Here is a 26,186-nt window from a genome sequence, read left to right on the forward strand (position 1 = left end):
CTGCAGGACTGGCATCTATCAATATATGTCACCATATGACGGTAATATCAGTGCTGGTCTTTGTATAGAGATTATTTTTAGTAACAGCATGGTCATATGCTGAGGTTCTCCTACATCCATTCTCTGGGTGCGCCACTATTTTTGTAATCAGGGTTACCTGGTTAGGGGCCCACTCAGAAGTTTCGCCCCCCCCCCCCCCCGAACCAAAACCCTAGCTAGTCATGGATTAAACTCGTGAGTGCAAGTCTATGGATCCATGAAAAAAATCAGACAGCACTTGGATGCCATCCATGTGCTGTGTGCTTTTTACTGACTGATGGGACAAACTTGAGAAACCTCCATCAGTCTTATTTTTCAATTCAGAAAAACTGATAAAGCATTGATGATAAAAAGTTACCACACTGATCAAAAGCTGATAAAAATCCAAAACACTGATGAAAATTGGTCAGTTTTTTTGATTATGAGCAAAGTCACTGACGTCTGAAAGAGGTCCTAGGGTATATGCACACAATGTCTGTTTCATCACTTTGGTTAACAAACAGCAGGGAGGCCACGTGTTCAGTTCAGTCAAGGCAGTGTTTATCTCACCCACGAAAACATGCAGGAACGCAGCCCACCCCTCCACACAAAGTAACCATCGGAAGTATGTAAGCTCAAGGTCACAGATCAGACTGGTTCTTTTAGATGTGTCCACAAGTGGGGGCTGACTGCACTGTACTATATGCTGCTCACAACACTTCTGGATGTCACCCAAGACCCCATCGTTGTGACGCGCCCCCTTGGACCGTGGGGTACTTGCCACTGGGTCGGTCGGTTCCTTGGGATAGTCACGGGGGCGTGACCCAGTCCGTGGCCCTAGACTGTCAATAAAAAGGACAAGGACAGTTTGTTTAGGGGAAAAGTTTTGTGACTCCACCCGTGGTGTGCGGCTATAGGGGGGCCGCTGCTGCTATTCAGATCCACTGGGGCTGATGGTGACGCAGCTGAGATAGTGCGGCTCCCCACGGGCAGAGCTAGGCCCCAGGGCAGTATATTGGATGGATGTTGGGGTGCAGGACTGAGGGTGCAGATAATGACCAGACGACACAAGAATGGCGGTTTCCTCTACCTTTACTTGAGGTTTGCTGGAGCAGACCGGGGCACTGATAACAGGAGGTAATGGATATCCGGGCGGCCTAGAAGCAATTTGGGGATCCACCTCGCCAGGTGGAGTTGTAGGCCTTCCTGCTGCGCTGTCCTCTTTGGCCCTGCTGCCTAAAGCTATGCTGCGTTGACGCACCCCCTGGGGCCGTGGGGTACTCGGTGCCAGGCTGGTCGGTGCTGGGGATGTCACGGTGGCAGTGACCCGGTCCGTGGCCCCGGGCGGTCAAATTAAAGGAAAAGTAAAAGGGGAATAAAGTTTTTAGAGATAATGTTCGTGACGCCACCTGTGGTATGCGGCTATATGGGGCCACCGCTGCGGTGCAGATCCACTGGAGCTGATGGTTACGCAGCAGAGTTGGTTCAGCTCTCCACAGGCAGGGCTAAGCTCCAGGGCAGTATATGAAGAATTGTGGAGGTAGATGTTGTTGATGTGGTGTAATGCAGGTGATGGTGCAGTCTTCAGGTTTTACTCACAGTTCTTAAGTTCACCAAGTTACAGTTACCGGTGTGCAACCGCCCACGTCGTCCTGTGTCCTTCGGGGTAGTGATCCAGCAAACTCTCAGGTATCTCAGGAGCACTTGGACGGGACCCCGTTCTATGTACCTTTCCAAGTCGTCTCACTGCGCTGGCTCTCACTCTCCTGCCATGCGCCTCACAATCAAGTATCCCAAGTCAGTGGCCTCGGGCCTTGTCGGGCGACTTGCTCTCAGTCCCCTGGACCCTATGTGGCCACCTTTTCGGTGATATAATTGTGGATTTCGGCTGCAACACCTTGAAAATGCTGTAGCCTCCGGTTGGCTAGCTGAGCCTGGTTGTTCTCCACTACTTTGGGGCTGGTCTCCTTATGCGGCCCTCTTTCCTGAACAAACATTAAATTCTCACCCGTATGGCAGGCAGCTCGAGCCTTTTTCGGGCGTCGCTCCGTCGTGGTGGCTCCAGACTCTAGTATGCTGCTGAGCCACCGGGTGTTTGGTGGGGCCAGGAGACCTGCAGTCTCCTGCCCTCCGGATTTAGCTGCCGGGACTTCAGTACCCGAACAACCACGGACTCCGGTTTCTGGCACTTTTCTCTGGGGCGAGCTTGGTCACAGCTCCCCTCCCTAGGTTCTCTCTCATCGCTCTCCTGTCTCCAACTGACTTTTCTCACTCCAACCAACTTTTGTAAACCCCGCCTCCAGGCTCCAATTTAAAGGGGAAGCTCTCCTGAAACCGTGTTAGAGCTCCCCCTTCTGGACTGGAGCCAGGAAATTTGTTGGATGCTGGTGTTACCTGATAAGGGAGGCAATGCCAATGTGGCAACCGGACTCCTGGGGTGCCACAGTTGTATGCCTGAGAGCAGGGTCGGACTGTCCTGTTGGGGTACCTGTGAAATGCCCGGAGTGCCCCAGAAAAAGGAGAGGAAGAGGAAAAAAATTTTTTTTAGAGACATTGGCCCTTTAAAAGTGTGGGAGGCAGGGGCACGCGCACGCATGCACACAGACATGACCAGCCGCGAGGACCATGGCCTGCGTCACCACCCAGCGCACGCACAGGCAAGTGCTGGGGCCCCAGGGGGAAGGGACACCGGCACGCAATTGGGCCCATGAGTCGGGGAGGGAGAGCCCCCCCGGGAGGGAGAACGAGAACCCCCCTCACCTCCTCAAATACGCACCTCTCCTCATTCGTCACAGCTCCAGTGACATCAGCGCCTTCTGATTCTGACGTCTCAGGGCAAAGGAAGAGGTGACGTCAATAACACCCTCTGCTCTGAGCACTGCAGATTCAGAAGGCACGCTGAGTATACCGGATCTGCAGGGAATGGGAGAGTAGAGTATTTGATTTTTTTTAATGTTTTTAACTTTTTTATTTATTTTTTTCACTGCGTGGTAGCCGGCTGCAGCGTAATCGCGGTAGAAATGGTCATGCTGCGTTGCAATGCGAATTTGGCGCGCAAATTAGCACATCATGTGCACAGCACATCCGAATTCACATTGCTTTGCATGGCAGACTGTTTTACAAGCTTTTTCGCGGCCGTAAAAACGCAGCAAAAACGCTACGTGGGCACATAGCCTTGTAGTCAACTCTCTACTATAACAAGGAGAACGGCTAACAGGTATTTGCATATAGATGTAGGGTGGGCCCCTAGAGTCAATTCCCCCTGTGGGTCCAAGACACCCCAATCCGACCCTGCCTGAGAGCCACATTCAAATATTGCAGGGAGGGTATACAGGGCCGGTTTTAGACAAAGTGGGGTTTTAGACAAAGTCCTTCAGCGCTTGTTTACTGGACTCTTTACACTGGCTGACAAAGAATGATGGGCACAGAACAATCACTAATAGATCAATCTGTCCCCATATGGTATCATGTTATCAGCAGCACTTCTGCAGTTTGCATTGGGTAATGTGCTGCTGAGAACAATGACTTTTGTTTCACCATAAACAATCCAATCACCAGATGAATGAGCAGCAATTTGCCCGTTCGTTGAGCGATTGCTGACATGTTTAGATGAACTCTCATCTGCGCTGCCAGGAATTATAAATGTGGATGCTACATACACACCGTATGTGACACACACATTGTATGTTACACACACTCATGTATACACCGAGCACACACACTCACATATGTTTACACACACTTAGCACATACACATGTATACACACACAGCACACACGCTTGTATACACAGAGCAAATACACAGACACACAAATATATGTTTACACAGAGCACATACACACAAGTATACAGAGCACATACATACACATATATGTCTTCACACACACATATATACAGTCATGGCCGAAAGTGTCGGCACCCTTGAAATTGTTCCAGAAAATGAAGTATTTCTCCCAGAAACTTATTGCAATTACACGTTTCGTTATACACATTTACTTCCTTTATGTGCATTGGAACAATACAAAAAACAGAGAAAAAAAAAGGCAAATTGGACATAATTTCACCCAAAACCCCCAAAATGGGCTAGACAAAATTGTTGGCACCTTCAACTTCATATTTGGTTGAACACCCTTTGGAATAAATAACTGTAATCTATCGCTTCCTATAACCATCAACAGGCTTCTTACACTTCTCATCTGTAATTTTAGACCACTCTTCTTTTGCAAACTGCTCCAGGTCTCTTATATTTGAAGGGTGCCTTCTCCTAACAGCAATTGTATGATCTCTCCACAGGTGTTAAATGGGATTTAGATCCGGACTTATTGCTGGCAACGTCAGAACTTTCCAGCGCTTTGTTTCCATCCATCACTACCTTGTGACTCAAAATCATTTGGTAATCTTCAGATTTCTTGATGCCTTGCACACAGTCAAGGCACCCAGTGCCAGAGACAGCAAAACAACCCCAAAACATCTTTGAACCTCCACCATATTTGACTGTAGGTACTTTGTTCTTTTATTTGTAGGCCTCATTCCATTTTCGGTAAACAGTAGAATGATGTGCTTTACCAAAAAGCTCTATCTTGGTCTAATCTCTCCACAACACATTTTCCCAGAAGGATTTTGTCTTACTCGTGTACATTTTGGCAAACTGTATTCTAGCTTTTTTATGTCTCTGTGTCAGCCGTGAGGCCCTCCTGGGTCTCATGTCTTAGTGTTTCATTTCATTCACATGTCGATGGATAGTTCACATTGACACTGATGCAACCTGAGCCCACAGGACAACTTGAATTTCTTTTTAACTTGATTGGGGCTGCTTATCCACCATCCGGACTATCCTGTGTTGCAAACTTTCTTCAATTTTTCTCTGCCGTCCTCATCCAGGGAGATAAGCTACAGTGCCATGGGTTGTAAAAGTCCTAATTACCATATTTTTCAGACTGTAAGACGCATCGGACCATAAGACGCACCGCACCTAGGTTTTAGAGGAGGAAAATATAAAAAATATTGAATCAAAAAATGTGGTCATGACTCACTTTTATGGGGTGGGGATCTGCTGCTGACACTGTTATAGGGGTAATGTCCCCCAATTCTGTACCAATATCCCCCAATATATGTTTCCATCTTGGTATTTATGCCACCCCCATCCTGATATATATACGAGGGTCAGTCTATAAGTAATGCCTCCTATTTTTTTCTCCTTTTAATTGTCAAGAAATTCAAATGCAATTACATAGGTTGAAAACCACAACATTAACGATTAATTTGTCACTTTTCAATATAATCTCCATCCATTTCCACAGTCTTGGTCCACCGTTTAACAAGGGCATGTATTGCAGCATGGTAAAAAGCATTCTTGGGACCCACCGTGCACAAACTTTTCTGTATCCCAGCTGTCCAATAATTTTCATCACACTGCCTTTACTGAGGCAGATAATGCCACACAATTCATCTGCAGTCACCCGGCGGTCACCACGAATGATGTCATCGACTCGCTGAATGTTGCTTGGAGTCACTGCGGTTACTGGCCTGCCACTCCGCATTTTGTCAACCAACGGTGATGGCCCTTCAGCTGTGTTACAGCGACGAACCCATCGTCTAACAGTACTGACATCCACTGTTGCATCACCGTACACATTTTTCAGTCTCTCATGAATTCGAATGGGCGTTTCACCTTCTGCATTTTTAGAATTCAATTACAGAACGTTATCTAATACGAACATCGATGTCAGCCATTTTGCAAACGGATACAGTCCTGCCACCTGTTGGTGCAGGAAGTTGCAATTGCTGTGGATTGGAGAAGAAGGTTTGAGGAATTGTGCCAAATTCGAATATTTAACATAACTACCTTATTTAAGGAGAAAAAAAATAGGAGGCATCACTTATTGACTGACTCTTGCATATGTCCCAATCCAGTTATATGATCCCCATCCTGGTATATATGTCCCTCAATCCAGACATATACAGCAATCCCATCCAGGTATACATGGACCCCCATCCAGGTAGACATGGCCCTTTAATCCCCATCCTGGTATGCATGCCCCCCTCATCCCCATCCTGGTATACATGGCCCCTCATCCCCATCCTGATATACATGGCCCCTCATCCCCATCCTGGCTTACATGGCCCCTTCATCCCCATCCTGGTTCAAATGGCCTCATCCCCATCCTGGTACAAATGGCCTCATACCCATCCTGGTAAATATGCCCCCTCATCCTCATCCTGGTATACATGGCTCCCAACATGCTGCACACACAAAAAAAAAAAACAATTATACTTACCTCCTTCCCTCTGCTCCCTCGCATCACTGCCTCGTATTCTGATGCCAGCAGCTGATATGAGCATTTAAGCAGTGCATTACATCACTGCCATGCGCTTCCACGCGCTGAGGTCAGCTGCCAGAATAGTCACTGCTCCCCATGCTGAGACTATGGGCATGGGGAGCAGTGACTATTCATTCTCTTTAATAGCGATCACACATCTCCTGCAGCGGCTGGGCGATAATGTGTGCCCACTATTAAAGAGAATGAATATTCACTGCTCTCCACTCCCATGGGCGTGGGAATCAGTGAATATTCATTCTCTATAATAGTGGGCACACATGATCCCCCAGTCACCACAGGAGCCATGGCTAACAGTGTGATCGCTATTAAAGACAATGAATATTCACTGCTCTCCACTCTCATATTCCCGACCACCTCTCGGCGCCGGCTTCGGTGCATAGATTTGGGTAGGATTATGGGCTTGGGGATCAGTGAATATTCATTTTCTTTAACAGCGGGCACAAGTGATAGCTGCAGCAGCCTGTGCCTGTGACCCGCTCCTCCGCCACTGCCGCACCCCCCCACCCACCATCCACAGCCACAGCAGGTACATCCAGACTATAAGACGCACCCCCACTTTCCTCCAAAATCTTGGAGGAAAAAAGTGCGTCTTATACTTCAAAAATACGATATGTTGCGCACCGTGGACAAAGGAACATCAAGATCTCTGGAGATGGACTTGTAAGCTTCAGATTGTTGATAGTGTTCAACAATTTTGGTTCTCAAGTCCTCAGACAGTTATCTTCTGCTCTTTCTGTTCTCCATGCTTACTGTGGCACTCACAGACACACAATGCAAAGATTGAGTCAACTTCTCCCCTTTTGATTTGGTTTCAGGTGTGATTTTCATATTGCCCACACCTGTTACTTACCACAGGTGAGTTTGAATGAGCATCATATGGTTTGAAACAAAGCTGTTTTCCTACAATTTTTAAAGGTGTCAATAATTTTGTCTGGCCCATTTTTGGGGTTTTGTGTTAAATTCTGTACAATTTGCCTTTTTTCACAATTTTTTTTGTGTTGTTCCAATACACACAAAGGAGATAAACATGTGTGTAACAAAACAATGTTTTGGGAGAAATACTTTCTAGGCTCAACCACACACACAGAGACACACACACGTTCATTCAGATCATAGGGAGTCTCTGTCATACAGGACGGGTCCTCCAGAAACAGACGCTCTTTGTAATCACTTATACTGTGACCAAGAGAAGAGAATTCTGAACACAGGACTCCTTGTATTAAATAAGAATGACCTAAAAATGTTTAATAAAATAGGTTTTACAACTGGATAGTCAATAAGAAGAACGCTTTCATAGGATCATCAGCTTAAATGTAATTTTTAACAAAGAGCTCCTATATACTTCATACTAAAGTCTATTTTACACAAAGAAAAGTTACATTTGAATTATTAATCACCATTCTGGAGTTCCGAAATCCCTACGACAACACTTCCTGTCTTGTATTGTTATTGGGTCACTCGGGTGGTCACTACTGGAAATATTAAACCTAATGCTTTGTAAGTTCTGCCTGATAACTGCCTACACAATTAGAAATGAATAAGGTACCCCAATCCTAATTACATTTTATAGATATGATTATTTTTTTAGTTTGTTAGTAAACCCATCATGAACATCGAAAGAATAAAGCCTGCAATTTTATGGCTATTACGAGTATTTTAACTCTGTCACCCCTTAACGATTTTCCGTTTTGTTTTTTTTTTAGTTTTTATTTTTGCTCCCCTTTTCCCTAGAGAAATTGCAAAAAAGTGCAAAATGTATTTTTGAGTTTTTTACTTACCATCTTCATTACATGGTAAAACTGACCTGGCAATATGATTATTCAGCTTAGTACGAGTACACAGATACCAAACATGTATAGTTTTTGTTTTTTTACTTAGATGCTGAAAAAAATTTGTAAAAAAAAAATGTTTGCTTTCGTCATCATTTTCCGAGACCCATAACATTTTAATTTTTATATGGCTGTGTGAGGGCTTATAATTTACGCCCCAAGTTGACATTTTCACGGATACCATTTTGGCGCAGATATGATATTTTGATCGCTTCATAGTGCATTTTATTGCTGCGGCCAAAAGACGTAATTCTGGCGTTTTTATTTTTTTTCTCATGTTGTTTACCAATCAGACTAACTTTCTTTATGTTTTGATAGACCGGACTTTTACAAACACAGTGATACCAAATATGTGTATTTTTTATCTTTTTTAATTGTTTTAATGCTATTATCAGTGTTGCTCCTGCTGTAGATGCTGGGGGCCCCCAAGGTAGTGGGGGCCCTTGGGCAGTTGCCCAGTTTTTATCCCCTTAACGTCGGCACTGGGTGTATATAAAAACAGACATTTATCTTAACCACTTAGTGACCAATAGACGTCTTTTTACTGATCTGCGATATAAGAGACTAGCGTTCCCCGACAAGTGACAATCCTGTAATTGTCACCTGTACACTATAGCTGACAACTTGCTGCATCAGCCACGATCAGTGTTGGCACAGACCATGGATGTTTAACCCCTTAGATTCTGCTGTCAATAGTGACTACAGAATCTACTGTATTTTTTGGACTATAAGACGCACCGGACCATAAGACACACCCCAAGTTTTGGGGTGGAAAATAGGAAAACATTTTTTTTGATAAGATGGGGGTCCGTCTTATAGTCTGAATAGGTATCTTACCTGGAAGGGCCGTGTAGCGGGGGACACAGGAGGCAAGGTCCTTCAGGAAGCCGGGCCTGGCTTGCTTTGGTCGCCTGGGTGCCTGGTGCTGGTGGCCTGGGGCTGGGCTCCTGGTGGCCTGGCGCTGATGGCCTGCACTGGGCGTCTGGCGCTGGTGGTCTGGGGCTGGGTGCCTGGTGGCCTGGTGCTGGTGGGCTAGGGGGCTTGAGTGCCTGGGTGAGTGGTGGCTGGCGCTGGGGGCTTGGGGCCTGGGTGAGTGATGGCTGGCGCTGGTGTTTGGGGCCTGGGTGAGTGGTGGCTGGCTCTGGAGGCTTGGGGCCTGGGTGAGTGGTTGGTGGCTCTGGGGGCTTGGGGCCTGGGTGCGTGATGGCTGGCGCTGGTGTTTGGGGCCTGGGTGAGTGGTGGCTGGAGGCTTGGGGCCTGGCTGAGTAGTGGCTGGGGCCTGGTACCGGGGCCGGTGTCTTGCTGTGAGTAGCGTGGCAGAGCGGCATGAGCGGCTGCTGGTGCGCGTGGCCATCTCTCTGAAGCTGAGATCTACAGGAAAATGGCCGCCGGCGTAGCAGAGTGCATACGCCGGCTCCAGTGGCCATTTTCCTGTAGATCAGCTTCAGAAAGATGTCCGCGCGCACCGGAAGCCGCTCACGCCGCTCACAGCGAGAAACCGACCCCGGCTCCCAGGCAGATACCTTTTCTGCCGCCGCCTACTGCTGGTCGCCGCCGCCGCCACCTGCTTACGCTGTAGCCACTGCCACCTGCTGCCGCTGTAGCCACCAGCTGTCACCGCCTGCTGCCGCTGTCGCCGCCGCCGATCCCACTCTACCACCACTGGTAAGTTACTTTCGGACCATAAGACGCACCCCCCATTTTTCTCCCAAATTTGTGGGGGGGGAATGTGCGTCTTATGGACCGAAAAATACGGTAAATAGTTAACAGAGTGTGGGGGCTCCCTCTTTAATCTCATTGGCACCCTGAGATCTTGATTGTGTGGTCCTGATGTTTGCCATGGCAGGTAAAGGGAAAATAACGGCCTTAGAGTCTGCTGGCTATAGTGGCCTGTTCAGAAGTTATCAAAATTTAGGTGGTAAAAATACAAGGAAAATAGATATTCTTGTACCGTGTTAGCCAGTAGATAGAAAAATATTTAGATTTGAGAGTACTCAGTGGTGGTAAAAATAAACTTTTTCATTCTTCTCATGCTACTTTCCATTACTTCCTGAAGAGAACCAGAAGGGTTAATGAACTACCTGAAAGCAATTTTAAATACGTTGAATGGTGCAGTTTTTAAAATGGTATCACTTTTGGGTGGTTTCCAACATATAGGACCCCCAAAGTCACTTCAAAACTGAACAGGTCCCTATAAAAATAAGTTTTGTAAATTTACTTGAAAAAAATGAAAAATTACTGCTACATTTTTAAACCTTCTAAAATGCTAACAAAATAAAACAACACTTTACAAATGACGCTGATGTAAAGCAGATATGAGGGAAATGTGATTTATTAATGTTTTTGTGTGTTGTGACTATTGGGATAAAAGGGATTAAAAATTAGAAAATTGCAATTTTTAAAACATTTTTGTCAAATTTCTGATATTTTTATAAATAAACGCAAAACATATCAACCTAAATTTACCATTATTATAAAGTATCATGTATCACAAAATACAGTCTCAAAATCAATGGGATATGTCGAAGCATTCCAGAGTTATTACTATATAAAGTGATACTGGTCAGATTTCAAAAAAATTGGCCCGGTCAATAAGGGGTTAAAGCACTACTCCAGTGTTTTTTTTATTTAACCATTGGAGTGGTGCCACTAATGTAAGTGCCCTGACCCTTGTATCATACTCACTAGAAGGGGTGTACATAGGAATCATGGGGTCCCATAGCAGAAGTTCTTATCGCCCCCCCCCCCAAAAAAAAATATTTGGTGGGGCATAGAAGAGCACTTCTCACAACTTTGCAGCCCTCATAAAGTATGATGGCGACAAAAATGCGATCCCAGGAGGGGGTGCGGCCAGTGCTGGTGCCAGGCCCCTAGACTCACTGGCCCCACAGTGGCCACGTGACCTTCCACCATCCATTGGCTATACCCCACTGCTCACCAGGCGCCATCTTCATCTGTAATCAGTGCTGCTCTGGTCGTCTTCTGCAGGTTATGACCTGCCGGATCGCTCCAGTGTTTGCTGGGAGATATGGGCGTCACTACTCAACTTAAGTCTATGAGTGCCAGAACGAGGCCACAACGAGGTTCTCATAGACTTGTATTGAGAGCTTATGACCACTACCTTCCGTTCAGTAGCTGCAATCACAAGATGGTGGCGTGGGATTGGAGCGGCGCCAGAAAGAGCAGAAGACGGGGCGGCTGATGAGTATAACAAGCAGGGCCGACTCCAGGTTTTTCGTGTGCCCCGGACAAAAGAGCCTCAGTGGGCCCCTTTAACACATACCACAATTCATGATGCAAAGATACAGCAGAGAAATATATATAGTACAATGCCAAAGATCTCACTTAATTCTTATATTACATGAGTGATATCTATTGTAAATTCTACAATAGCTCAGAAACTGGCAAATCCTCGCAGTGCACAGTGCAGACCATACAATATAGTCCTCCATACAGTGTTATTGGCACCACATAGTCCTCCATACAGTATTATGGGCACCACATAGTCCTCCATACAGTATTATGTGTCCCATATATTGCTCCATACAGAATAATGAGCCCCATAAAATGCTCCATACAGAATAATGGACCCCATATAATGCTCCATACAGAAAAATGAGCCCCATATAATGCTCCATACAGAAAAATGAACCTCATATAATGCTCCATACAGAATAATGGACCCCATATAATGCTCCATACAGAATACTAGCCCCCATATAATACTCCATACAGAATACGGGCTCCCATATAATGCTCCATGCAGAATACTGGCCCCCATATAATGTTCCATACAGAATACTGGCTCCCATATAATGCTCCATGCAGAATACCAGCCCCCATATAATGATCCGTGCTGTATGGGCCCCATATAATCATCCATGCAGAATACTGGCCCACGTATAATGCTCCATACACTATACTGGCCCCCATATAATGCTCTATGCTGTATGGGCTCCATATAAATGCTCCATGCCATATGGACCCCATATAATGCTCCCTATATAATGGGCCCTATATAATGCTCCATGCCTCCATGCATTAAAAAAAATAAAAAAATCAAATACTCATCTCTCCTCACTGCCGCTGATCAGCTCTGGACTCCTAAGCATCGCCGTCTCCCGCCCTCTGCGCTGTGACTGCTCACCAGAGGGTCTGCTGGAAAGACATCATGGCGCCCTCTGACCTGAGACTTCACAGACAGGAGACACGGAAGAGACAGGACCCGCGGAGGAACGGGGAGAGGTACGTATTGTGCCGGGGCCCTGAGTAAGTGGGGGGGGCCCACTCGCGGGCCCCATAGTAGTGCGCTGGTGTCCAAGACGGCGAGTGGGCCCCCCAACTGCTCAGAGCCCCAGTATTTGCCCAGTTGCTGACACCGGCCCTGATAACAAGGCTAGGGACACGGACATGAGTGCCATGATTTCAGTGCTGAAATAAAAGTGGTGCTTTAAGGACCTGTTACCTAGATGAAGTTATGTGTTTTACTTAAACAGTTTTCAGCTTCCACAAAAATAGCAAAATATCTAAATATAACTTAATAAAGAATGTAAGATAACGTGTAAAAGTGTGTGCGCACCTTATGTAAATAAGGTATATTTACAAAATTAGCTCTTGGGATCATCATCTTCTAGTTTAGATGGTTGTTACAAGAATTACTTTTACTACATCTTTATTTTCACACAGCAACAAATAAACACCTCGGCTGTTAAGCCGCTAACTAAATATTCAGGTTTCCCCTTGGGTCGTGTACCCAATATCACCCATGTCTGTGTGCTGACGCAGTATTCACCTACATACATCCTAGTCCTTCTCACCTTATGTGTTGTCAGACATCTCTCGCTCAATAAATTTCCCTTAATTCAGCCTGGGGAAGGGTAAGAAAATGAAAAACAAGAGAGGAAAAGTAACTTTTTAAATAAACAGTCATTATAGGAGAAGATAATAATATTAACTTGCCTTATGACATGTACTTCATGTACTTATGTGGTCTTTTTAAGGTACGCACCCATCTGATGTGGAACCGGAAAAACCAAGGAAGGAATAGGAGATGACAGCACCCACCATGTGGAGGATGTAAGGTAGGTGGAGACACATTCGCTTGAAGCAGGGGTGGGGAACCTTTGTATATTTATACCATCATTCGGGGGCTGAACAAAATTATCAACTTTAAATTTATCCTGCTATATATGGTCAAACATTTAATTAATTCACCCCTAATGTCATGGCTGGAACTGCTTCTCTTTGGTAAGGTTGTGATGTTAGATGGTATTGATGATGTTGCTACTCGCAATTGTTTTTCCAGGTTTGCATCAGTCTGGAGCGCAGTCAACTCTTTGTGATAAGTTTTGTAAAGAACTGCTCACAGCAGTAAGTTGTTCTGAATACAAATGCATATTACACTGCAGGTCTCCTCAAGGTGGAAAATTCATCACTGCTCACGTTACATTTATAGAACTCCAGCAGTGGGTGTTCCGCTGTATATATATCACATAGGATACACTGAGACTGCCATATACATCACATAGGAGAAACTGAGAGTGCTGTATATACATCACATGGGAGACACTGCGACTGCTAAAAACATTACATAGAACACACTGACTGATGTATACATCATATAGTATACGCTGACACTGCTGTAGAACATCACATATTACACACTGAGACTGCAGTATACATCACATAGCAGACACAGGGACTGCTGTATATCCCTAGAACGCATGACCATAAAAATCTACACTTTCACATACCTGGGGCCTTTTAGGCCCGTGTGCAAATAACATGGAATAACTCAAACAAAAATGACAAACAACTATATACCTGAGGAATACCTAGAGTTTCAAAATTCTAACTAAAGTAATCTTGCAGAAAATAGAAAACAATTAACAGGGCGGGCCTGCAAGGCCCCAGGTATGCGTTCTAGGGATATACATCACATAGGGGGCACTGAGACTTCTGAATACACATCACATAGGCAACACCTAGACTGTTGTATATACATCATATATAAGACACTGGGACTGGAATATATACATCATACAGGAGACTCTGGGGTTACAGCATATATATATCACATAGGAGACACTGGGGCTGGAGCATATACATCACATAGGATACACTGGGGTTGCATCATATACATCACAAAGGAGACACTGGGGCTGCAGCATATACAGTACAGACCAAAAGTTTGGACACACCTTCTCATTTAAAGATTTTTCTGTATTTTCTTGACTATGAAAATTGTACATTCACACTGAAGGCATCAAAACTATGAATTAACACATGTGGAATTATATACTTAACAAAAAAAGTGTGAAACAACTGAAAATATGTCTTATATTCTAGGTTCTTCAAAGTAGCCACTTTTTGCTTTGATGACTGCTTTGCACACTCTTGGCATTCTCTTGATGAGCTTCAAGAGGTAGTCACCAGAAATGGTCTTCCAACAATCTTGAAGGAGTTCCCAGAGATGCTTAGCACTTGTTGGCCCTTTTGCCTTCACTCTGCGGTCCAGCTCACCTCAAACCATCTCGATTGGGTTCAGGTCTGGTGACTGTGGAGGCCAGGTCATCTGGCGTAGCACTCCATCACTCTCCTTCTTGGTCAAATAGCCCTTACACAGCCTGGAGGTGTGTTTGGGGTCATTGTCCTGTTGAAAAATAAATGATGGTCCAAATAAACGCAAACCAGATGGAATAGCATGCCGCTGCAAGATGCTGTGGTAGCCATGCTGGTTCAGTATGCCTTCAATTTTGAATAAATCCCCAACAGTGTCAACAGCAAAGCACCCCCACACCATCACACTTCCTCCTCCATGCTTCACGGTGGGAACCAGGCATGTAGAGTCCATCCGTTCACCTTTTCTGCGTTGCACAAAGACACGGTGGTTGGAACTAAGGATCTCAAATTTGGACTCATCAGACCAAAGCACAGATTTCCACTAGTCTAATGTCCATTCCTTCTGTTCTTTAGCCCAAACAAGTCTCTTCTGCTTTTTGCCTGTCCTTAGCAGTGGTTTCCTAGCAGCTATTTTACCATGAAGACCTGCTGCACAAAGTCTCCTCTTAATAGTTGTTGTAGAGATGTGTCTGCTGCTAGAACTCTGTGTGGCATTGACCTGGTCTCTAATCTGAGCTGCTGTTAGCCTGCGATTTCTGAGGCTGTTGACTCGGATAAACTTATCCTCAGAAGCAGAGGTGACTCTTGGTCTTCCTTTCCTGGGGCGGTCCTCATGTGAGCCAGTTTCTTTGTAGCGCTTGATGGTTTTTGCAACTGCACTTGGGGACACTTTCAAAGTTTTCCCAATTTTTCGCACTGACTGACCTTCATTTCTTAAAGTAATCATGGCTACTCGTTTTTCTTTACTTAGCTGCTTTATTCTTGCCATAATATAAATTCTAACAGTCTATTCAGTAGGACTATCAGCTGTGTATCCACCAGACTTCTGCACAACACAACTGATGGTCCCAACCCCATTTATAAGGCAAGAAATCCCACTTATTAAACCTGACAGGGCACATCTGTGATGTGAAAACCATTTCCAGTGACTACCTCTTGAAGCTCATCAAGAGAATGCCAAGAGTGTGCAAAGCAGTCATCAAAGCAAAAGGTGGCTACTTTGAAGAATCTAGAATATAAGACATATTTTCAGTTGTTTCACACTTTTTTGTTAAGTATATAATTCCACATGTGTTAATTCATAGTTTTGATGCCTTCAGTGTGAATGTACAACTTTCATAGTCATGAAAATACAGAAAAATCTTTAAATGAGAAGGTGTGTCCAAACTTTTGGTCTGTGCTGCACATCACATAGGAGACACTGGGGCTGGAGTATGATACAATAGGAGACAATGGGGCTGGAACATATATATCACATGGGGGTTGCCTCTGCTGTCTTCATTGTTGCGACAGGAGCACATCACACGCTAAATCCACCCACAAAGTATGTCTAGACGCTGGCATTGGCTAGTGTCAGTGCGTAATCCTTCATTGCATGCACTGCAGTGTTCAGTAGTGAACATTGCCTGAGTGTGCTCTCAGGGCAAGAATGAATTAAAGGGCCAGTGGCCAGCCCGATTACGGTCCCCTGCAAAAGGTTTACGGCCCGCAGGCCGGAGGTTCCCCACCCCTTACTTGAAGAAAAAGAAGCAGTGCCACTGAGGTCATCCACTAAAAACAACCCTTTACTGTAATGTTCAAGTATCCTCTACAAGTTAACTGTCTGTCATCAGCCCAGGAGCAGAGATTGTTCACCAAAAAGGTTCAAGCTAGTTGTTCCCATTTTCTCTAGATGTCTCACTGGAATCATTTCTTATGTTGTAATGACCCTTAAAAAAGAAAAATGGGCCAGGTCTATATCTTCATGTGGTCCCTGCATCCTTTTTCTAACAGTGAAATGGCAAAATAAACTATAATTTAAAAATGGTTTACTTATTTTGTATACATTGTTTAACCCCTTCCCAACATGCGCCATACATGTACTGCTCTGCAAAGAGCAGTACATATACGGCGCAGTGATCAGGCGGGCTCACGCTGACAGCCACCGCGATCACATGCGGGTGTCAGCTCTGTGTGAGAGCTGACACCCCGCAACACCGCCCGCGATCGGTGCTAGCACCGATCGCGAGAGTTTAACTCTTGTGATGCCGCTGTCAGTAGTGAAAGCAACATCGCAGGGCATCGCAGAGGGAGGAATGTGATCGCGTTGAGTTGATGGTCTCCATGGTGATCCCCAGCCCCAAAATGGCCGCGGGGTCCTTCAGGGTCCTGCAGGAAGGTTTCCTGTCAGCGCCTGCTCAGAGAGCAGGAGCTGAGACGCCTCCTTCTTGCCTGCAGACGCTGCTCTGATGCTCTGCAGTGCTGATGCATTGCAGAGCATAAGATCAGTGATCTGACAGTTTGAAGTTGATATCCCACCCTGGGACAATGTAAAACAGTAATAAAACATTTAACCCCTTACTTACCGGGGACGTATTAGTACGCATATTTGCGTACTGCCCGTTCAGTGAGGGCTGCTGCGCTGAGCCCTCACTGAACGGAGCACATGTCAGCTGATTCTTACAGCTGACATGTGCCCGCAACAGCCGCGGGTGGAATCGCGATCCACCCGCGGCTGTTAACATGTTAAATGCCGCTGTCAATCTAGTGGTCGGCGCTCATAGCACAGGACCATTTCTGCTGCATGCAGGGGACCTGCTCGTCCCCTGTATGTAGCAGAGGCGATCGGATAGTTGCTGCTTCTAGTCTCCTATGGAGACTATAGAAGCATGCAAAAAGTAAAAAAAAAAAGTTTTTAAAAATATAAAAAAAAATATAAAAGTTTAAATCACCCCCCTTTCGCCCCATTCAAAATAAAATATATATATAAAAAAAAAACCCACATACACATATTTGGTATCGCCGCGTTCAGAATCGCCCGATCTATCAATATAAAAAAAGAATTAATCCGATCGGTAAACGGCGTAACGAGAAAAAAATTCTAAACGCCAGAATTACGTTTTTTGGTCGCCGCAAAATTGCAATAAAATGCAATAACGGGCGATCAAAACATCGGCTCTACCCCAAATGTTATCAATTAAAACGTCAGCCCGGCACGCAAAAAATAAGCCATCAACCAGCCCCAGATCACGAAAAATGGAGACGCTACGGGTCTTAGAAAATGGCGCTATTTTTTTATTTTCTTTTTTACCAAATTTTTGAATTTTTTTTCACCACTTAAATATAAAAGAACCTATACATGTTTGGTGTCTATGAACTTGTAATGACCTGTAGAATGAGGAGGGCAGGTCAGTTTTAGCATTCAGTGAACGTGGTAAAAAAAATAAATAAAAAACAACTGTGGTATTGCACTTTTTTTGCAATTTTACCACATTTTTTTCCCGTTTTCCCGTACAGGATATGGTAAAACTATTAATGGCGCTGAAAAGTACAACTCGTCCCGCAAAAAATAAGCCCTCACATGGCCATATTGACCAAAAAATAAAAACGCTATGGCTCTGGGAACAAGGGGAGCAAAAACGAAAATGCAAAAACGAAAAAATGCTCCGGTGCTTAAGGGGTTAATAAAAATTAGAAAAATATTTTTTTTAAAAAAATCACAAAATAAAATAATAAAAAAATATATATATTAATCCAATAAATATATTTATCTGTGTAAAAAAAAAACAATAAAAGTACACATATTTAGTATCTCCGCGTCCGTAACAACCCGACCTATAAAATTGGCCCACTAGTTAACCCCTTCAGTGAACACCGTAAAAAAAAAAGAAGAGGTAAAAAACAGGGCAAAAAATGATGCTTTATCATTATACCGCCAAACAAAAAGTAGAATAAAACCCCATCAAAAAGACGCCTGTAAATAAATATGGTACCACTGAAAACGTCATCTTGTCCCGCAAAAAAACAAGCGCCATACAGCTCCGTCAGCAGAAAAATAAAAAAGTTACAGCTCTCAGAATAAAACGATGCCAAAATAATTATTTTTTCTATAAAATAGTTTTTATTTTGTTAAAGCGCCAAAACGTAAAAAAATATATAAATGTGGTATCGCTGTAATCGCACTGACCCGAAGAATAAATCTGCCTTATCAATTTTACCACACGCGGAAAGGCATAAAAAAATCCCCAAAAAACAATTCCTGAATTCACTCCTGGATTTTGTTTATTCTGCCTGCCAAAAAACAAAATAGAAAGCAATCAAAAAATGTCACATGCCCAAAAATGGTGCCAATTAATACGTCAACTTGTCCCGCAAAAAACAAGCCCTTACATGACTCTGTCAGCAAAAATATAGAAAAATTATAGCTCTCAAAATATGGAGATGCAAAAACTTGTTTTTACAATAAAAAGCCTTTTAGTGTGTGACAGCTGTCAATCACCGACCGCAGAATAAAGTAATCTCATCACTTATACCGTACGAGGAAAGGCGTAAAAAATATATAAAACCAATTCTTCACATGCTGTTTATTTATTCATTCTGCCTCCCAAAGATTGCAGTAAGGCTCGGCTCACATTTATCCGGCGCTCTGCGCTGAGTGCTTACACCGGGGTTTCCATGTAAATCTCTGAAATATGTGATTCAGACGGAACCCCCAGCGGAAGATTCCCTGTAATGAGGCAGATGGAGGCACTGTGGATGTAAGGTGCCCCAGCGAGGTAGTCGTGGGCGAGTTGTAGCCCCTGCTCGCTTTGACACCCTACAGACAATTTGTGTCCTCCCTCTGATGTGTGGCTGGGTATGTGACATTCTTAATTTATTTCAGACCATCCGATCGCGGCTGTCTCCAGACATTTCTCTTCTGGGACCAGGACAGCAATAAATTCAGAGGACATGAAGTTCTTAACCATAACTGGGATTTTACTTGGGGGAGAGAAATATATACAGTATTTACAGTCATGTACATTGAATAAGGCCCAACAGGTTTTCATCCTCCATACAGGTGCTAGAAACATCTTCAGTCCTGGTGCCCTCTTTAGGTGAAGCATCTCTCTAACTCTATTCTCTAGCTGAAGAGAAGTATCCTCACCAATGACAGTATATCCGGATCCTATATCTTCCTCACGGCTTAGCCTGGAGTCCTATCTTCCTCTGCTACCTGCAGACTAGACGTGCCCCAGGTCCTCAATACCTCCGTTGAGTTTCTCCGGCCGACTAATGGGACTCCTGTGTGAGGAGGTATTTACACTGTTGAGCCACTGTCTGAGAGTAGGGAGCTCCCGTTTACCCTAGCAGCCAATATCTCTGACTGTCCGTAAGGCTTCCTATCACAACTCTGGCAGGACTCCAACTGACTGAAAATAATGGTTGCAGCTATTTTTAGCACACCCAGAGGCTCCACCCACTAAGCCATCTGCCTAGCAACTGCCTTGCATGTCTGTAATCCTGCTAACAGACTCTCACTAACAACTGTGCCCAACAGTGGCATCTTGTGGCTGATTAAAAGTACTACAGCCCCACAATGAACTATGTTAACACACTCCATGCCTGACCATGACACTACGTTCTCCCCTCTACTCTACTGACTGGACCACCACTGAATCTAACCACTTAACTTGGTCTGACAGCAGTTCAGAGAGATCTAACTAGGGGGAACATGTTATTTTAACTACTTCAGTGCCAGGGTAAGGTTACATCCTTCCTCACTATTACATTGACGCCGTAGGACATGTGATCCCACGGTGTCCATCTTTTTATTAGGCGTGCATAAAAGTGCCGTCAGCCACAGTTCTATGCACTTCTGAAAAGAAGGACGATGCTGAACAGAGGTCAGATGGAGTCCAGACTAACCCTACTGCCTCATTATAGTGAATGGATCCCTTGGGGATTTCATCTAAATCACATCACTCAGAGATTTAGATGGAAACCCCAATGTAAGTGTTCAGCGTAGAGCTCAGGAAAAACGTGATCCAAAATGTTATGTAAAATGTTCCCAATAAAAGCTTCAACTTTTATTCACAGAAAAAGCCCCCAATCAGGTCCGTCATCTGTTAACAATAATATAGGGGCTTACACATTACTGGTAGCACAAAGGCTCTGGAAAAACTAAATGGCTCCTCACCCTCCAAAAGAAATCCATCGAATTCTGCGCTCCCAAATCCAAAGTTCCCCCTCCATTCTGCACTCCAGTGTGTGTCTAAACCGCAGTTGACGTCCACATGTTTGGCATTCCTATAGCAATAACAGCCTGCCTAATTTATGGGTGCATGTCTCCAGAAGAACGAGCTGTTCATAATGTACTGTTCACTACAATGTACTGGTCACTACAGCGTACTGGTCACTACAATGGCGGTTTGCAATCTTTACTTAACAACATCCACTGTGCTTGTTTCTAGAAAACACCCATCAAGTCAAAATAATCACTACACCTGTAGATAAATCCACAAAGGGGTATAATTTCCAAAATGGGGTCACTTGAGGGGGATTCTGCTCTTCTAGCTCGTAGGGTCTCTGTATATGGAATCCGCAAACTGTTCTTGAAAAATCTGGCCTCCAGGAGGCAAAAAGCGATGCGTGCCTCCCAAGTCTCGCCGAGTGGGTAAGCAGTACTGTACAGCCACATATGGGGTATTTCAACATTCAGCAGAAATTTTTGGACAAATTTTGGTGCGATTTTTATCCATTTCCCAGTGTGAAAATATAAAATCTGGGGCTAAAACAAAATTTTCGTGGTAAAAATGTAATTATTTTTTCTTCACTGCCCAATGGTATAAAATTGTGTGACACACTTGTGGTGTCAATATGATCACTGCACCCCTAGACAAATTCATTGAAAGGTGTAGTTTCTAAAATGAGGTCACTTATGGGGGGGGGGGTTCAGCTGATCTGGCACCTCAGGGGCTCTACCAATGTGACATGGCACCCTCAAACCAGTCCAACAAAATCTGAACTCCAATATGGTGCGTCTTCCCTTCTGAGCTTTGCACTAAGCCTCAAAAGTAGTTTTTGACATTGCATATTCAAGAGAAATTGCACAACAAATTTTGGGGTCCATTTTCTCCTGTTACCCTTGTGAAAATGCAACATTTTGTGTTAAAAAACATTCTTGCAGGATATTATTTTTATTTTTTTTATTTTCACGGCTCAATGTTGTAAACTTCTGTGAAGCACTTGGGGGTTCAAAGTGCTCACCACACATCTAGATAAGTTCCCTGAGGTGTCTAGCTTGCAAAATGGTGTCACTTGTGGGGGGTTTCCACTGTTTAGGCACATCAGGGGCTCCCCAAACGCGACATGGCGTCTGCTAATTATTCCAGCAAATTTTACATTCAAAAAGTCAAATGGCACTCCTTCCCTTCCAAGCTCTGCCGTATGCCCAAATAGTAGTTTTTCCTTATATATGGGGTATCGGCTTATTCAGGAGAAATTGCACAACAAAAATGCAAAATTGGAGGCTGAAAAACATTTTGTGGGAAAAATGTGAAAATGTTTTTTTTACGGCTCAATGTTATAAACTTCTGTGAAGCACCTGGGGGTTCAAGGTGCTCATCACACATCTAGATAAGTTCCCTGAGGGGTCTAGTTTCCAAATGGTGTCACTTGTGAGGGGTTTCCACTGTTTAGGCACATCAGCGGCCCTCTAAACATGACATGGTCGTCCGTTAATTATGCAAGCAAATTTTACATTCAAAAAGCCAAATGGCACTCATTTCCTTCCGAACTCTGCCGTACGCCCAAACAGTGGTTTTCCCCCAAACATTGGGTATTGGTGTGCTCAAGAGAAACTACACAACAAATTTTGGGGTCCATTTTCTCCTGTTACCCTTGTGAAAGTAAAAAAAATGGCTCTAGAGTAACATTTTTGTAAAAAAAAAGTTAAATGCTTATTTTTTCCTTCCACATTCCAAAAATTCCTGTGAAGCACCTGAAGGGTTAATAAACTTCTTGAATGTGGTTTTGAGCACCTTGAGGGGTGCAGTTTTTAGAATGGTGTCACTTTTGGGTATTTTCTGTCATATAGACCCTTCACAGTCACTTCAAATATGATATGGTCACTAAAAAAAATGGTTTTGTAAATTTTGTTGGAAAAATGAGAAATCGCTGGTCAATTTTTAACCCTTAGAACTTCCTAACGAAAAAAAAATTGGGGTTCCAAAATAGAGCTCATGTAAAGTACACATGTAGGAAATGTTATTTATTAACTATTTTGTGTGACATATCTCTGTTTTAAGGGCATACAGATTAAAATTTTGAAATTTGCAAAGTTTTAAAAATTTTCACCAAATTTCCGATTTTTTCACAAATAAACGTAAGTCATATCAAATAAATTTTACCACTATCATGAAGTACAGTATGTCATGAAAAAACAGTCTCAGAATCACCGGGATCCGTTGAAGTGTTCCAGAGTACTGTAATTACCTCATAAAGTGACAGTGGTCAGAATTAAAAAAAATTGGCCTGGTCAGGAAGGTGAAAAAATGCTTTGTGGTCAAGGGGTTAATATTAAATGTTATATTGTACTATTATTATTTTTATTATTTTTTATGTTAATCTCTTAATCAAATATTTTTATACTTAATGACTAAGCGCGTTGTAGATTCTCCAACCCATGTTATGTAAATGGCTATAACTTTTATTACGCTGTTAAAGCATCGTCACCAAGATCAATAGAGGCAGTGGCTCTCAATGAGCACTGTCTGTACAGTGATATATAAAAAAATGAGAGCACCCTATTGATATCTGCCAAAAACACTGTACGGTTATTGAATACAGATTGTCAGTGACGTCAGGGACGACACCGGGGAGATCACACAATATCCCACCACTGCCGTCACTTTGTCAAGAATTCACAGGATTGAGCAGGGATTCCCGAGCACATGATCCCAACTACTCACTACGTAGCTATCGTCATAAGAGCAGAAAGCGTATGGCATCACACCTCTGGATTCCAATGCATGGAATATGTATATACGCCCCCGTGCGGTTACTTCCAGCTTCAGGATAACCCAATTATTATTGTTTGCTGCCACCACCGGCCAGATTTCAAATATAATACAGGCCTGGTCAGACGCCTGCTTTCTGGTAGCGTATATGACTTCGTGGGAGGGAACGATTACAGAGCAAAAGAAACAAGACTATTACATTTTATACACTGCTCAAAAAAATAAAGGGAACACTCAAATAACACATCCTAGATCTGAATGAATGAAATATTCTCATTGAATACTTTGTTCCGTACAAAGTTGAATGTGCTGACAACAAAATCACACAAAAATCATCAATGGAAATCAAGTGTATTAACTAATGGAGGCCTGGATTTGTAGTCACCCCCAAAATTAAAGTGGAAAAACACACTACAGGCTGATCCAACTTTGATGTAATGTCCTTAAAACAAGTCAAAATGAGGCTCAGTATTGTGTGTGGCCTCCACGTGCCTGTATGACCTTCCTACAATGCCTGGGCATGCTCCTGATGAGGTTGCCAATGGTCCCCTGTGGGATCTCCTCCCAGACCTGGACTAAAGAATCTGCCAACTCCTAGACAGTCTGCGGTGCAATGTGACGTTGGTGGATGGAGACATGATGTCCCAGATGTGCTCAATCGGATTCAGGTCTGGGGAACGGGCGGGCCAGTCCATACCTTCAATGCCTTCATCTTGCAGGAACTGCTGACACACTCCAGCCACATGAGGTCTGGCATTGTCCTGCATTAGGAGGAACCCAGGGCCAACCGCACCTGCATATGGTTTCACAAGGGGTCTGAGGATCTCATCTCAGCACCTAATGGCAGTCAGGCTACCTCTGGCGAGCACATGGGGGGCTGTGCGACCCTCCAAAGAAATGCCACCCCACACCATTACTGACCCACTGCCAAACTGGTCATTCTGCAGGCAGCAGATCGCTCCCCACGGCGTCTCCAGACTCTGTCACGTCTGTCACATGTGTTCAGTGTGAACCTGCTTTCATCTGTGAAGAGCACAGGGCGCCAGTGGCGACTTTGCCAATCCTGGTGTTCTGTGGCAAATGCCAAGTGTCCTGCACGGTGTTGGGCTGTGAGCACAACCCCTATCTGTGGACGTCGGGCCCTCAAACCACCCTCATGGAGTTGGTTTCTAACCGTTTGTGCAGGCACATGCACATTTGTGGCCTGCTGGAGGTCATTTTGCAGGGCTCTGGCAGTGCTCCTTCTGTTCCTCCTTGCACAAAGGCGGAAGTAGCGGTCCTGCTGCTGGGTTGTTGCCCTCCTACGGCCCCCTCCACATCTCCTGTGGTACTGGTCTGTCTCCTGGTAGTGCCTCCAGCCTCTGGATACTACACTGACAGACACAGCAAACTTTCTTGCCACAGCTCGCATTGATGTGCCATCCTGGATGAGCTGCACTACCTGAGCAACTTCTGTGGGTTGTAGAGTCCGTCTCATGCTACCACGAGTCTGAAAGCACAACCAACATTCAAAAGTGACCAAAACATCAACCAGAAAGTATTGGTACTGAGATGTAGTTTGTGGTCCCCACCTGCAGAACCACTCCTTTATTGAGGGTGTCTTGATAATTGCCAATAATTTCCATCTATTGTCTATTCCATTTGCACAACAGCATGTGAAATTGATTGTCAATCAGTGTTGCTTCCTAAGTGGACAGTTTGATTTCACAGAAGCTTGATTTACTTGGAGTTATATTCTGTTGTTTAAGTGTTCCCTTTATTTTTTTGAGCAGTGTATTTAATCGAAAATGGAGGCAGTGTTATAAAAAATATACAAGGTTTTTACAAAGGGGACATTTACAGTACAGAATAGACAGTTCCACAACATAAACAGGATTAAAGAAGAAACTTACTATAAAGTTCGCAGAGACGACTCAGTATAGCTGGAGGGAAGTGCTTCTATTGGACCATTCAACGAACGTGACCCGTGTTACACATCAATATGTACAGTACTTCCAACATGAGTACTGATTCATCGTCGACTGGGTGTTTTATGCCCAAGGGGGAGACCGGCCCATACACCCCCTGTGCTGACGTTATGTGGGCTGTGCTCCAGCCTTCATATTTTTATTAGAATCTCTAACTTCTGGGATAACATATCGCTGGTCGACCGCAGAAGCCCGAAAGTGATACTATATTTTCTATTATGAATTTACCTTTCCGTAGAGACCACACATGGAGTAGCTGCGATTCGTTATTCTAGTACTTTTGCGCCACAGCTCCCCGGAGGGGCTCACAGCTACGGAAAAATAAGCATATTGTTCTTTAGCTGATCCTGCCGCTAAAAATATGGGTCCCATTATTAACGGAGGTATGGAACTTTAGATATCATATATTCCGTGTCGGCGCTGGCCCAGCTAAAGATTTGTTGAATTCCCTTTGAAGCCCGAGAATACATTTTCCTCATCTAGCTGTAAATTTCTCACACGCCTGTGTCACTGGAAAACATACTCGCATGTTAATTAGGTTGGTAGCACCCCTTGTGCTAGCATTTGCTTACAAGGCAACTCTTATCTGTGTGTGTTAATTTGCATACAGACAGACGGTGGATTGCCAGCTCTTCTCCTCTGACCAATACT

General features: G+C 44.2%; 1 long non-coding RNA gene across 1 annotated transcript in view; it reads left to right on the forward strand.

The window, feature by feature from the left end:
• Nucleotides 1-26,186, forward strand: part of LOC141273076 (uncharacterized) — a 67,595-nt gene that overhangs the window by 27,184 nt on the left and 14,225 nt on the right. The window contains exon 3 of the long non-coding RNA XR_012322058.1: nt 13,189-13,269. This is a non-coding gene — a long non-coding RNA (uncharacterized lncRNA). The remainder of the gene's footprint in view (nt 1-13,188; nt 13,270-26,186) is intronic.

This window comes from Phyllobates terribilis, unplaced genomic scaffold, assembly GCF_046119375.1.
Source record: "Phyllobates terribilis strain yellow unplaced genomic scaffold, ASM4611937v1 Scaffold_5__5_contigs__length_657084704, whole genome shotgun sequence".
NCBI classification, from domain to species: Eukaryota; Metazoa; Chordata; class Amphibia; order Anura; family Dendrobatidae; genus Phyllobates; species Phyllobates terribilis.